At 47.8% G+C, this 14097-nt stretch overlaps 1 long non-coding RNA gene across 1 annotated transcript; it reads right to left on the bottom strand.

Annotated features, from left to right (window-relative positions):
- Positions 1-252: 252 nt before the first annotated feature.
- LOC142073000 (uncharacterized) lies at positions 253-13787 on the bottom strand. Its single transcript, XR_012669652.1, has 2 exons — positions 13298-13787; positions 253-3468 (listed from the first exon to the last, which is right to left on the bottom strand). It is a non-coding gene; the product is annotated as an uncharacterized LOC142073000 (long non-coding RNA).
- Between the last annotated feature and the right edge of the window lie 310 nt (positions 13788-14097).

The raw sequence follows: 14097 nt of genomic DNA on the forward strand, positions 1-14097 counted from the left end.
TACTTGTACTCACTTAAAATTGATCTCTTTGTAGTTAATTAACCTGTTTTATCTAATCCAGTGTATTTTAAATTGATGTGTCTGGGTAACTCCATCTGGGGCGACGAGTTGTGTGCATATTATTCTTTTAAAGGAGTAAGTGGCTTAATATAACTTGTATTGTCTGGGAGAGGGTTGGGCAGTACAGGGCATACTGGGTGTGTTGGGGTCACCCTGCCATATAGAAAGAAAAACACAGTTCTCACACTCAGGTTGGGTGCAGCAAGTCAGATACACTTTATTATCTCAAGCAATTGCACAGAGGGAGAGAGTGCACTAGGACACAGGGTTTCCCCCACCTAGGCAGGTCTCTCTAAAGATAAACAATTAGAGCAAGCATTTATACCTTTATTACAGACAATAATGAGCAACAGCTGCATATTGTATATACATATTCCTTCATGATATCTTATTTTTCTGACCAATTTCTCTTATAGTCTACATTCTATTCTTATCTAATACAAGGTCACAACAGCCTCTTTCACAGTTCGTTTCCCACTCGCTTCGCACTATCCCCGCTTCTACAAATCTCACGTTATTAAAGCTAGAGTTAGCTAGACTCCTGCTCATTTCAGAGGCCTGCATCCAAATTCCCTTTATCTACTTCTACACTCCTCCCTTTTGTGCTTCCAGCACAACTATCAATTTTAAATTTCCATTTTCATTAAATTTTGTATTTCAAACTCTGCATCAAATACTTCAACCTTAGGGGTTTTACTTGGATACAATGACAATGCATGGTTAGTATGGACATGGAAAGTATTATTATCATTACATGTTTTACAACAACAGTAACATAACCCTAAACCAAATAACAGCAATACAAGCAATAACATTCCCATAGTGATAATATGATGGGGTTGTTGCACAGTTTTAGTCACAAAACACAGTACATCATACTTAGTACATAAAGTAGACACTCTATAAGCAGTATGAAAGGCATACTTTTCAACTTGATATATATTTTGAAGCATATGAAGTTGCCCTTGTAATTCAGTAATTTTCTGAATCTCTGGTAGGATTGAAAGTAAATTTTGAAATCGATCAGGTACTAGGGTGGTCCAGTTCAAGGGTATCTGAAACCTAAGGGCTGATTGTAAAATTCTATCTGCAGGCCAATAAATAATATGGTTGCCTGCAGCAGTGGTGAGATTAAAATGAATATCTTGTAACATGGTGGCCTCAACATGCACACAGCTATCATTAGCTTGGAAGAGTAGGTGTCCTGTCAGGGTAGTTCCTTGTCCCATACCTTCCCAACAAACGTTGTCATGAACGGTGACAACTTCCCCTGGCTTCAGTTTACGTACACACTGAAGCTGTGGGGGTTCTAATGGCCAGAATGTCCATTGACTCCCTATCCCTATCCAAATGTCGGGTGTTATTCTGGGAGCACTGACTAAAAATCGATTAGGCATACCAGGTAGTCTAAGTTCCCAAATGTCTCGGTGAATTACCCAGTCCCACATGCATCCTCCCCACGGACCCGGCAGGATTCGGTATGTGGGAGCCCACATCCCTCCAACCGGTCCGTATGCTTGGAAGGAACACTGCGAACGTCTGCACCTCCACCCAGAAAATCTCCAAGTGTGTCTCCATGGCCACAGATCAGATGATACGCCTGAAGTGTCTGTAAGGGCAGTAGGCCAGGCCTGATGCTCTAGATCACTCCGAATGGCCATCAGCTGGTCATTCAGGAAATCCTGGATTTCTGAGCAAGCCAGATCCCACTGCAATGCCTTCCCAGCCTCAGTGATATTCAGTACCATCTCTGTCAACAGCTTCTGGGTCATCGAACTAAGGGCGGAGATAACACGTAATTCACCAACTCCAGCCTGAACCTGGGTTAGTTGCGCTCCAGTTATAAGGCCAGTGGCTTTTTCCAATTGTCCTAATTTCTCTTCATGTTCTTGGTTTCTATAAATGTTCCAAATTGCTGCTGCACTATTGGCCCCATCCCATAGGGATCCATCTAAGTCCCTCTTCTTTCTAGAGGAAACCAAGGCCCTTTGTTGTGCTAACCTAATGGCAGCCCCTCTTGAGCAATTTGGATATGTAGAGGTGATCTGAAAACTGGACAAGGGCAGTGTGAATTTTATAGTCCCTAGTGTAGTATTAATCACAGTCCATCGATATCCTACTACATCTCTTTCTGGTACAGTACTATACCACATCTGTTGGCTAAACACCTTTATATACTTCCGAGAGGCATTAGCATCAATGGCATAAGAGGGGGTATATTGCAGTATGGTACAGGTTAAATTATTATTTACTGGAATAATTTCAGTACAGGTAAAATTTCCAGTTACAGAACAAACTCTTTGGGTATATGTTTGGTTATTCACTAATTGGGTGACCAAATAACAACGAGGGCCTCTTTCATCTAACAGTTTACAAACTCCAGGAACGACCATCATATCTACTTCGCTATAGAACCCACTAATCACAATTTCTGATTCTCGGGGTTCATCTGTAGTGATATCATATATTTCTATTTCCACTGATCCATTTGTTTTCCATTCAATTGTTCTCTCATATGAACTATTCTGAACCTTAAAAAATAGGTTTTCTGAACAAAATTTCAATAAGTCACTCAGATGTGAAGGTCTTGGCCAATAGGTTTCATTAGAATATACAGTATCGTCTGTATTTGGATAACTTACAGGAGTGGTGGCAAAGGTGGAGGGGATGGTAGGAGTAATGTTCGTGGCAGTAAGGCGTTTTTGGTATTCATCATCCGGAAGCCAATTAGGGAGGGCAGTGCATTCTGCTGGTACTTGCCCATAAGCACAAATTCCAGCCCCTGGAATAAACCCACCCCACCACTTCACTCCACATTCCCAAGAATACATCCCGCAACTCCCTCCCTGCCAATGTACAATGCTCCGTCTTCGCCACCAAGGCCAATTCTCAATGTCTTTTGTAGTCAGGAATCCTTGCATCTTGGTGGTTTCAGCAGAGCGGGTGTTCCTTCTTCTCTCTTGGAACAGTCGTGGTTTTGCATTGTACAGAGGAGAGGTTACTAGCACATCACCCTGAAATGCTTTGATTCTTCTAGCAAAATTCAAAGGCGCAGTAGGTCTGTCAGTGGACAAGGGAGAGGTTACTAGCACTTCACCTTGTCTTTTTCTCCTGCTGTCCAGATGGAACAGCAGCATCAGGAGGAGAGAGAGACTGATTATCAGTCGGGGAATCATCCCGAGGTGGAGGGGCCTTTTTGCACTGAGAAGCATGGGTCCAGGTAGTCAGTCCTTGGCACTTCACAGTGGTGTTGGTGGTTAGCAGGACTTGGTAAGGACCTTTCCAGCTTGGGGCCAGGGCGGTCTTTCGCTGATGGACCTTTATGTAGACCCAGTCTCCTGGTTCCAGCGAGTGGCAGGGGCGCTCAGGATCCTTGGGTAGGGCTTCTTTCACCTGTGTATAAAAGGACTTAACACATTTCATTAGTGCCTGACAATAATTAAACATTATGTCATCCATTAAATGAATGTCCATCTGGGCAAGGGTCAGCGGGGGTGCAGCCGGTCGTCGCATCGGGCGCCCGGTCAGAATCTCATGAGGGCTGAGTCCAGTCTTTTGATTGGGAGTGGCCCTCATACTCATTAAAGCCAGTGGGAGGGCATCTGGCCACTTTAAGTTCATCTCAGCACAGATCTTGGCCAGTTTTTTTTTCAAAATTCCATTCTGACGTCCACTGTCCCAGCAGACTGCAGATGGTGGGGGCAGTTGAGGTTGTGCTGAATCTGTAAGGCTGCACATAACTCCTTTACAATCTGTCCAGTAAAATGAGTTCCACGATCACTGTTGATACTCACAGGGATGCCAAATCATGGTACAAAATCCTTAAGCAGAAGCTTCACAACAGTCTTGGCATCTGCCTTTCTCCAGGGAAAGGCCTCAACCCAATTTGAGAATACATCAACTAAAACTCACACATATTCATAATTACAACATTTAGACATTTGAATAAAATCAATCTGAATATTTACAAAAGGTCCCCAGGGAGGGGAATGGGCTGCCTGCTTAACTTTAACAGCTTTACCAATGTTGTGTTGCTGACAAATCACACATTGTTGGCAGTAGTGCTGGTCCACAGAGGAGAAGTCCGGTGCATACCAGTCTCGTTTAACTACAGCAACCATCCCCCCTTTGCTTATGTGTGCCATTCTGTGGTATACACGAGCAAAATAGGGGAAACACATCTTAGGCGCCACCAGGCAGCCATCTGGAGAATGCCAAAGGTGATCAGTGTGTAAAATGCATCCAGCAGCACTCCAAGAACATTTCTCAGCTTCTGGCACTGCCTCCTGGATCTTGGCAAGATCTTCAAGGGAAGCTAACGGAGGCTGCTCGATTAAGGCACAAGTATATGCAGCCTGAGGGGCAGAAAGGGCTGCAGTTTTGGCTGTAGAATCAGCCAAAGCATTTCCACATGTAACTTCATCATGAGGGGTTTGGTGAGCTGTACATTTGACAACAGCAATAGCTTTGGGCAATAAAAGGGCGTCCAACAGAGTAGATACATACAAACTATTCTTAATAGGAGAACCAGAGGATGTAAGAAAACCTCTGTACTTCCAAAGCAGACCATAATCATGTACCACTCCAAAGGCATAGCGAGAATCTGTATAGATAGTAACTGCTTGATCCTGAGCCAAAATTCAGGCTCGAGTCAAGGCTATGAGCTCAGCCACCTGGGCTGAAAACATAGAAGGAGGAAAGGGTTCAGAGTAGCAGCCGTGTTAGTCTGTATTCGCAAAAAGAAAAGGAGTAATTGTGGCACCTTAGAGAGTACTCCTTTCCTTTAGAAGGAAGAAAAGCGCTTTCAATAACAGAATATGAAGAGCACACAGCATAACCAGCAACCAATTTGCCCTTGGAATCTTGCAAGCATGAGGTGTCCACAAAGTAAATAAGATCAAGATTTTGCAAAGGTATGTCCATTAAATCATCTCTTGGATGGGTAAGCACTGACATCACAGACACACAGTCATGTGACTCCCCATCCTCCGGCCCAAGCAACAGGGAGGCAGGATTTAGAATGGGGCAGCCAAACAAGGTAATATGAGACGAAGGCAGCAACACAAGCTCATATTTTGTGAGGCAAGAAGTGGACAGATGCTGTGTCTTAGATTTTAACAGAGGTGCTGCCACAGCATGAGGTACAGCGACAGTCAAGGGTGATCCTAAAACTATAGAGTCAGATAATTGAACAGACAAGGCTGATGCAGCCACAGCCCAAAGACAGGGAGGAAACCCAGCTGCCACAGCATCTAGGGCAGTACTGTAATAAGCAATTGAATGGTGTTTATCCCTGTGTTTTTGTGTTAGTACAGCCAAAGCAAACCCATTACGCTCATAACAGAAAAGAATAAATGGTTTAGCACAATCAGGAAGCCCCAAGGCCAGTGCACTAGAGCAGTGGTCTCCAAAGTGGGAGGTGCGCAAGACCGTTCTTGGAGGTGTGCAGCGGGAGGAGTGCCGCCGAAGGAGCGCCACGGCCACGGTGGTGGCAGATCGGCTCTCCCCGCTCTGTCTTCGGCGGCATGCCAGTGGCAGGTCTTTTTTTTTTTTTTTTTTTGCTTCCCTAGAGCTGGCCCTGGGGGTGCGCGATCCGAAAAGTTTGGAGACCACTGCACTAGAGAGTGCCCGCTTAATAGTTACAAAGGCTTGTTCAGCCTGTGGGGACCAAGAAAGTGGCTCAGGGGTGCCTGACTTAGTCAGATCCTGTAAGGGCTTAATCACTGTTGTGTACCCCAAAATCCACTGTCTACAGTACCCAGTCATGCCCAGAAAAGTTTGCATTTCAGAAACAGTACCAGGCTTAGGCACATTTAAAATGGCTGAAATACGAGAGTCTGATAAATGGCGAGTGCCAGGTGAAATATCATGCCCAAAATAATGAACTCTGGGTTGACACTGCTGGAGTTTGTCCTGGGATGCCTTCATGGGCAGCGAGTTATATTCTCTCGTGGTGCTCGGGCTCCAGGACTATTCAGGGCTGGGGGCCCTGCTCCACCAATATTTGGATCTCGGTCTCTCCCCCAGCCCTGCCTGGAGCGGGCCCCAGTCCCGGAGCACCCCGCACCCCTCCCAGCCCCGGAGCGTCCCTGCCTGAATGAAAGTGTGGCACACGCCTCTCCCTCCTCTGCCTGCATTTCCAGCTGCTGCTGCTGTTGGTGCCTATGGCAACAGCACAAGGGACACCGCTGGGGCAGTTGGCTGCTGCACCTCAGCAGGGGGAGGGAGAGGAGGCACACACGTGCTTGCCAGCCCTCCCCTCCCCCGGCACCCACCAGGAGGGGATGCCAAGGGGGCTTCTGGGAAACATGATCATCCAGAGTGGACCTCACTCACCTGAGCAGCTGCTGGGGCTTCGGTGAGAGTTTGACCCCCTGATGTGCCCCGCCCCCCCCCCCCCGAGCAGCCACCACTCCTGCCCCATGCTGGGCAAGGGGCAGCCCTATCCCTCATCCCCAGTGAGGCTATGGTGAGGGGCAGCAGGGGAGGAAGGAAGCCACATGTGATGGCAGTCCCCTTCCCCCCAGCACCTACTCACCCACTGCAGGGGAGATGGGGTTGAGAGCTTCCTGGACCTGAGCAGCTGGGGCTTGGGTTAATTTTGTGACAACCTGCCCTCCCCGCCCTGCCCCGCAGCCACCACTCCTGTCCCACACTGGGCAAGAGGCAGCCCCATCCCCCACCCCCAGTGAGACTACGGTGAGGGGCAGCAGGGGAGAGGGGGGGGTCCCTCACCTGGAGCTCGCTGCTGCTGGTGGGGGGAGGAGGCCTCTCTGATCCTAACCTTGGGGCAGCCTGTCTGTACCCCAAGCTCCCCATCCCTGGCCCTATCCCACCCTAGAGCCTGCACCCCCAGCACTCCAACCCTGAGCCCCAGCCCTGAGCCCCCTCCTGCACTATGAACTGCTCATCCCCAGCCCCACCCCAGAGCCCTCACCCGAGGGGAAAACCAACTTAAATTTGGCAGTTTGGGGTATGATTGTGTTTAGCACAATACTTGATTATTTTACACCCTTTAAAGTATATAATTGGTTGTATACAGGTGTTGTGAAGTGGGAATGTTCTTAATATTTTCTCTGAATACTGTGTGGGTGCCTCAGTTTCCCCTATGCATTTCTTAAAGATCTAGGTGGTGGGATAAGGCTGTGTGATTGTTGTAGAGTCCTAGAGGGCCAGTGTGATGTTGTCTGCACAGAGAATGGCCGACACGCTGTCTCCTGGCAACTGATGGCCTGGGCCCTCCCCTGCAAGTGCCAGCTGAAGCTGTTGGAGAACAAAGAGATCAGGTGCCCTCCTTGTCCAGAAAAGAGACAAAGGCCAGAGAAGAGGCTGGAGGGAGTGTCAGTTTGGAGCTGGCCAGGGATACTAAACTGCTCAAGATAGTTAAGACCAAAGCAGACTGAAGAAATTCAAAATGATCTCACAAAACTAAGTGACTGGGCAACAAAATGGCAAATGAAATTTAATGTGGATAAATGTAAAATAATGCAAATTGGAAAAAATAACCCCACCTATACATATGATGGGGGCTAATTTAGCTACAACTAATCAGGAAAAAGATCTTGGCGTTGTGGATATTTCTACAAAGACATCCACGCAGTGTGCAGCGGCAGTCGAAAAAGTAAACAGGATGTTAGGAATCATTAAAGAAGGGATAGAGAATAAGACGGAGAATATCTTATTGCCTTTATATAAATCCATGGTGCACCCACATCTTGAATACTGAGTACAGATGTAGTCTCCTCATCTCAGAAAAGATATACTGGCATTAGAAAAGGTTCAGAGAAGGGCAACTAAAATGATTAGGGATTTGGATCAGGTGCCATATGAGGAGAGATTAAAGAGGCTAGGACTATAAAATCATGAATGGTGTGGAGAAAGTGAATAAAGAAAAGTTATTTACTTGTTCCCATAATGTAAGAACTAGGGGCCACCAAATGAAATTAATGGGCAGCAGGTTTAAAACAAATAAAAGGAAGTTCTTCGCCCAGCCAACCTGTGGAACTCCTTGCCTGAGGAGGTTGTGAAGGCTAGGACTATAACAGAGTTTAAAAGAGAACTTGATAAATTCATGGAGGTTAAGTCCAATAATGGCTACTAGCCAGGATGGGTAAGGAATGGTGTCCCTAGCCTCTGTTTGTCAGAGGGTGGTGATGGATGGCAGGAGAGAGATCACTTGGTCATTACCTGTTAGGTTCACTCACTCTGGGGCACCTGGCATTGGCCACTGTTGGTAGACAGGATACTGGGCTGGATGGACCTTTGGTCTGACCCAGTATGGCCATTCTTATGTCCTTATGTTCTTATGAAACAGGGAGAGACCCAGAATTTGGGTCTAGGCTCCCCACCCCCCAAGATTGGCCTGACTGAGGGGTCCTGTTTTCTGTACCTACAACTCTGTTTTAGACTGTGTTCCTTCTGTTTTACTGGCTGGCTGAGAGTCATGTCTGACTGCAGAGTTGGGGTGCAGGGCCCTCTAGCTTCCCCAGGAGCCCCGCCTGGGCAGACTTGCTGTGGGAAGCACACGGTGTGGCAGACAGCATCACACTGACCCTCTAGGGTTCTACAACAATCACACACCCTTATCCCACCACCTAGATCCTTAAGAAATGCATAGGGGAAACTGAGGCACCCACACAGTATTCAGAGAAAACATTAAGAACATTCCCATTTCATCACAACAGATACAACAAAATATAATATATTGAAGCAGGCAAGTGCTGCTTCTGACTTTCCACTTTTAATTGACCCTTGTAAACTTGTGGTGCCGGCACATTGTAGCATCATTTTATCCCAGCACCCCCATCTCTTCCCACACACCCCCTCCTGCACCCAAACTCCCTCTCAGAGCCTGCACCCCTCCACCCATACTGCATGCCCTCCCCGTGCCCCAGCCTGGAACCTGGACCCAGCACCCAAACTCCATCCCAGAGCCTGTACCCCCACCCCCTTCCCACCCCCTCCTGCACCCAAACTCCCTCCCAAACTCTGTCCCAGGGCCTGCACCCCTCACCCCCTCCTGCACCCCAACCCTCTGCCCTAATCCTGAGCCTCTCCTACACACCAAACCCCTCATCCCCAGCCACAGACAGAGCCCTCACCCCCAGGTACTCTAACCCTCTGCCCCAGCCCTGAGCCCCCTACTGCATCATGAACCCCCCAGCCCCACCCCACAGCCATCACCCCAACCCTCTGTCCTAGCCCTGTGCCCCCTCCCAAGCCCCTCATCCCCAGCCACACCCAAAACCCCTCATCCCCAGCCCCACCCCACAGCCCTCACCTCTGAACCCCGTCCCTCCACACCCTCCTGTTCCCAAACTCCCTCCCAGAGCCTGCACCCCTCACCCCCTCTTGCACGCCCACCCCTTGCCCCAGACCTCCTCCCCCCACCCAAACTTCCTCCCAGAGCCTTAGGCAGGTAGGGGGCGGAGTTTGGGGGGGTCAGAGGGTTCTGGACACCACCAAAATTTCTACAAACCTGCCACCCCTGGATGCCTTGTGACCCTTAGCAGCTAGAGCAATCAAAAGAACCAAAGTATCAACTTTACAGGATTCAAAGGAAGGGGATGCCAACAAAAGATCTACATATTGTATAAGCACAGATTTGCCTGGAAAGATCACATCATCCAGATCCTTCTTTAAGATCTGGGAAAACAGGAATGGAGACTCGGAATACCAGGTGGGTCCAGGTATACTGACGTCCTTTGTAGGTAAAGGCAAACAAATATTGACTATCAGGGTGAATGGGAATGGGAAAAAATGCTGAACAAAGATCCACAACAGTAAAATAAGTGACTGAAGGGGGAATACAAGAAAGGATTGTAGCTGGATTTGGAACCACAGGAAAAGAGGGCAAAACAACAACGTTAACCGCACGGAGATCTTGAACAAAGCGATAGGTGTTCTTTCCTGTCTTCTTGACAGGAAAGGTAGGTGTATTACAAAAACTAGTAGTGGAAACAATAATATCCTGCTGTAATAAAGAATCCATTACTGGAGCTATTCCTTCCTCTGCTTCAGGGTGCAGTGGGTATTGTGGTACTTTTGGCAGTGGTTTAGAAGGGTCAACAAGAATCTGCAGATGCAGGAGTCTGAGAGGAAGGCGGAACAGCAGAGGGAGGTGCTGGCCCAGCTGCAGCAGGAGTATCAGTGAGCCCAGAGCAAGGGGATGGCTAAGGCATGAGCTGGTGCTGGAGGAAGCTGGATCCTTGGGGTGGGGAGAGCTGAATTTAAGTTTTTTGCTGTTTGAAATAACATGGTGATGCACATACACACAAAAAAAAAACAAAACAAAAAACCAAGAATCTTAACTGGTTTGGCTGTTTGAATCTGTCCCACTTCATTTGCATGTCGAGACCAAAGATAAGGGGGAACTTGTGATAGCAAATAAACAAAATCAGGGCTGAGAGGTGTCTGCAATTTAGTTGGCACTGCTCTATGAAGCGTGGCCAACACCAGATTGGTATTCTCATCAGGAACTTGTAAGAATACGCCATCTGGTGTGCAGTAGATAGTACAGCCTAATTTGCACAAAATATCCCTTCCCAGCAAATTCACAGGAGAGGAGGGGCTAAGGAAGAACTTGTGTTGGTCAGAAAAGGGCCCTAGTGAAATAGAAAGGGTTTTTGTGACAGGATGTGGAACAGGTTGGTTTGAAATGCCAATGGCATTAATAGATGAAGATGACAAAGAAACAGAGGGAAATTCTAAGGATCTTAAGGCTGATCAGCTAGCTCCAGTATCCACAAGACAAGCAACAGATTGTCCTGCAATTTTACAATTTACATATGGGCCTTCTTGATTAATAGGAATTAAAGGATTCATGATGCAGTTATGTTCCCTCAGGCTGTCCTAATAAGAATTGGTGGGGGAAAGGCCGGTGCTTCAGGATTTGGGAAAGGGGGTGAAGGATTCTGAGATGTTCGGTTTGGGCATTCGTTCCTCCAGCGTCCCTCTGGGCCGCAAAAGTGGCATGCAGTATTCCCTGTCGGGGCAGGATATGAAGGACCTTTCCCTCTCCCCCGACCTCGTCCTCGTCCTCCGCTCATTACCCCACGGCCTCTATATTGATAAGTTTGCAACTGCAAAGCCAAAAGTTTTGTTTCAGTACTTTCCTTCTTCTGCTCTATGCAAGCTGTACAATGGTTGGCAAATGTCACCAATTCAGAAAGGGGTTTAGTCTGCCAGCCAATGCAGATAGTCCTTAACTGCTGCTGGACCTTAGGCAAGAGTCCCTGAACAAAGGCAGCCCCTACTGCCTCTCTGGCATTTTCAGCTGGCTGGGCAATTCCTGAGTGTTGTTCAAATACCTTAGTCAGTCTGTCTAGATAATCAGCAGGGGGCTCTCCTTTGTTCTGTTTACAGTTGTTAATCTTTGTCCAATCCGTTTTCTTAGGGCAAACCTCCACAATGGAGTTCAAAAGACGGTCTCTAGCCTCTCTTAAATCACGTTCAATTCCAGGGTCAGCATCGGGCCAATCAGCCTGCCTGGAAAGCCGTTGTCGAACTTCGGCTGGCATAACTACTTGCAAGAGCTGATTAACATCCGCCCATGATGGATTATAACACTGAATCACTGTCCGGAGCTCTTCTCTAAACTTTTCTGGCTCCTCTCTGACATTAGGAAATTCTTTTACCAAGTTTCTAAGGTCCCCTGGTGTCCATGGGGCATGAACTATAACCAAATCCCCTCCAGCACCAGGCAATTCTCTTAAGGGAGCCTGGAGCGCTGATACCTGGCTCCTAGTTTGGTAGATTCTTGGACCAGAAGGATCAGGATCAGGTGAGCTAGTTGAGGGCCTGGTATCGGAATCGCTTTTCTGTGGTGAAGAGGAAGGCCCTCCCCCAGGAGAAGAAGTAATCTGCTTAGTCGATACATGGGTGGGTGAGACTGACGCTGCTGCAGGGAGATCATTAGCAGGCAGAGCCTGCGGAAGGGGAGGAGGCAATGGCGGCGGCTGTGGAACATTGCTGAAAAAATCCACAGTGTCCTCAGCAGCTTCCCCCTCATTCTCAGTCTTGACCAATTGGGGATATACAGGAACAGAGGGAATTGCTCGGGCAGGGGGGCATCCGGATGCTTTGCATTTATGTTTTAAGTCCTGTACTTGAGTTTTTAATTTTTCCTGGGAGTCCTTTAGACTCCGCACCCGAGACTCATGGAGTCTCTTTGTCGCTTCCTCCCACCAATAAACAAATTGCTCCCACTGTTTATCAGAGGCTTTTGATGATGTAAGGGTTCCTCTGAGGTATGTAAGTTTATCTAAATTGAAGGTACCTTCTAGTGGGAATTGTTTAGATGGATTATCACGCGTGTAAAAATTCCAGTTTTCTAAATACCTGCAGGTTTTGGGACCATAATACACATACATGTGGTATGCAGGAGTACCCTTAGGGGGTGAGGGGGAATTCTTAGACTGCCCCCCACCCATTTTCCAATCACACACACTGGGGGAGGCGCCCTGTCTGCTCAGCAGCTCATGAGCTAAGGGATTCTCACTCTCTCTCCTCAGGCACTCACACAGGAAAGATTTATTGAGGATGTCCACGACCCTCCTACACCCCCTTCAGCAAAGAGCGTCGGCTAGCCTCAGAAAGACAATGCCGCATACTCTAATTGCCTCCGGTGAGGTGATTAGACTAGTCAGTGGTTCAAATGGGGAGGAGAAGTGGGAGGAGAGATGGGGTCACACAATCCTAGACCCAGGCAGACCCCTCGCCGGTCATGCCATGCAGAGACAGCCGCCTTGGGTCAGATCTTTTACCGATCCACTAAGATGCAGCCACTGAGCTTGCGTTAGAGATATCCCCGGTCACGAGCTTACAGCTGCGCAGGGAGCTCTGGGCGTCTTTCGATGGCCCTCATTCACACTAACACACACACACACACCAAGACTTCTGTATCTTCACACCACGATGCATCTCCTGTACAATAATCTTAATGCTTTATGTCCAGACTTAATATAACCTTTGAGGCGGTAGCAACCCCTCAGCCCTGGTGCAATAACCTAATGCATTAACCTTATGCATTAACCTTACTGGGGGTGGCAAAACTAAGTCCCCAGCACCACATCAAACTAACCTTGTTGGGGATGGCAAAACAGTTCCCCAGCACCGCTCTGTATCTGATCTTGCTGCACAATCAATAAGTTCGGATGGCGTAAGCCCAAAAGGGACAGACGGCCTCACGGGCAGTCCTCCTCCGATACCCCAATAGAGATTTCAAAAGGTCTCTTACCTCTATTGTGGCGCCATGGGGTTCGAAGGGGAACGGTCCGCAGCAGCTGCCGTTGTCTCCACAGGCGTTGCCATCCTGGACGAGCCCCCAAATTGTTGGAGAAAAACACAGTTCTCACTCTCAGGTTGGGTGCAGCAAGTCAGATACACTTTATTATCTCAAGCAATTGCACAGAGGGAGAGAGTGCACTAGGACACAGGGTTTCCCCCACCTAGGCAGGTCTCTCTAAAGATAAACAATTAGAGCAAGCATTTATACCTTTATTACAGACAATAATAAGCAACAGCTGCATATTGTTTATACATGTTCCTTCATGATATCTTATTTTTCTCACCAATTTCTCTTATAGTCTACATTCTATTCTTATCTAATACAAGGTCACAACAGCCTCTTTCACAGTTCGTTTCCCACTCGCTTCGCACTATCCCCGCTTCTACAAATCTCGCGTTATTAAAGCTAGAGTTAGCCTGACTCCTGCTCATTTCAGAGGCCTGCACCCAAATTCCCTTTATCTACTTCCACACTTAATATAACTTGTATTGTCTGGGAAAGGGTTGGACAGTACAGGGCATACTGGGTGTGTTGGGGTCACCCTGTTTTTTAACCAAGGCTGGTGAGAGCCAGAATGTAACCCAAGTGTGACTGTCAGACTGCAGTTGCACACAGACACTCAGGGAAACCTGTTTGTGAGTGGTCCAGGTATGAGCTATTTCAGAAAGGCATTATAAGGCACCCAAGGTTGCAGGATACGGGCTGAAACAGCTCCCCCTTAGTCTGGATTGTGATTTGCCAGGTACAGG

This window comes from Caretta caretta, chromosome 8, assembly GCF_965140235.1.
Source record: "Caretta caretta isolate rCarCar2 chromosome 8, rCarCar1.hap1, whole genome shotgun sequence".
NCBI classification, from domain to species: Eukaryota; Metazoa; Chordata; order Testudines; family Cheloniidae; genus Caretta; species Caretta caretta.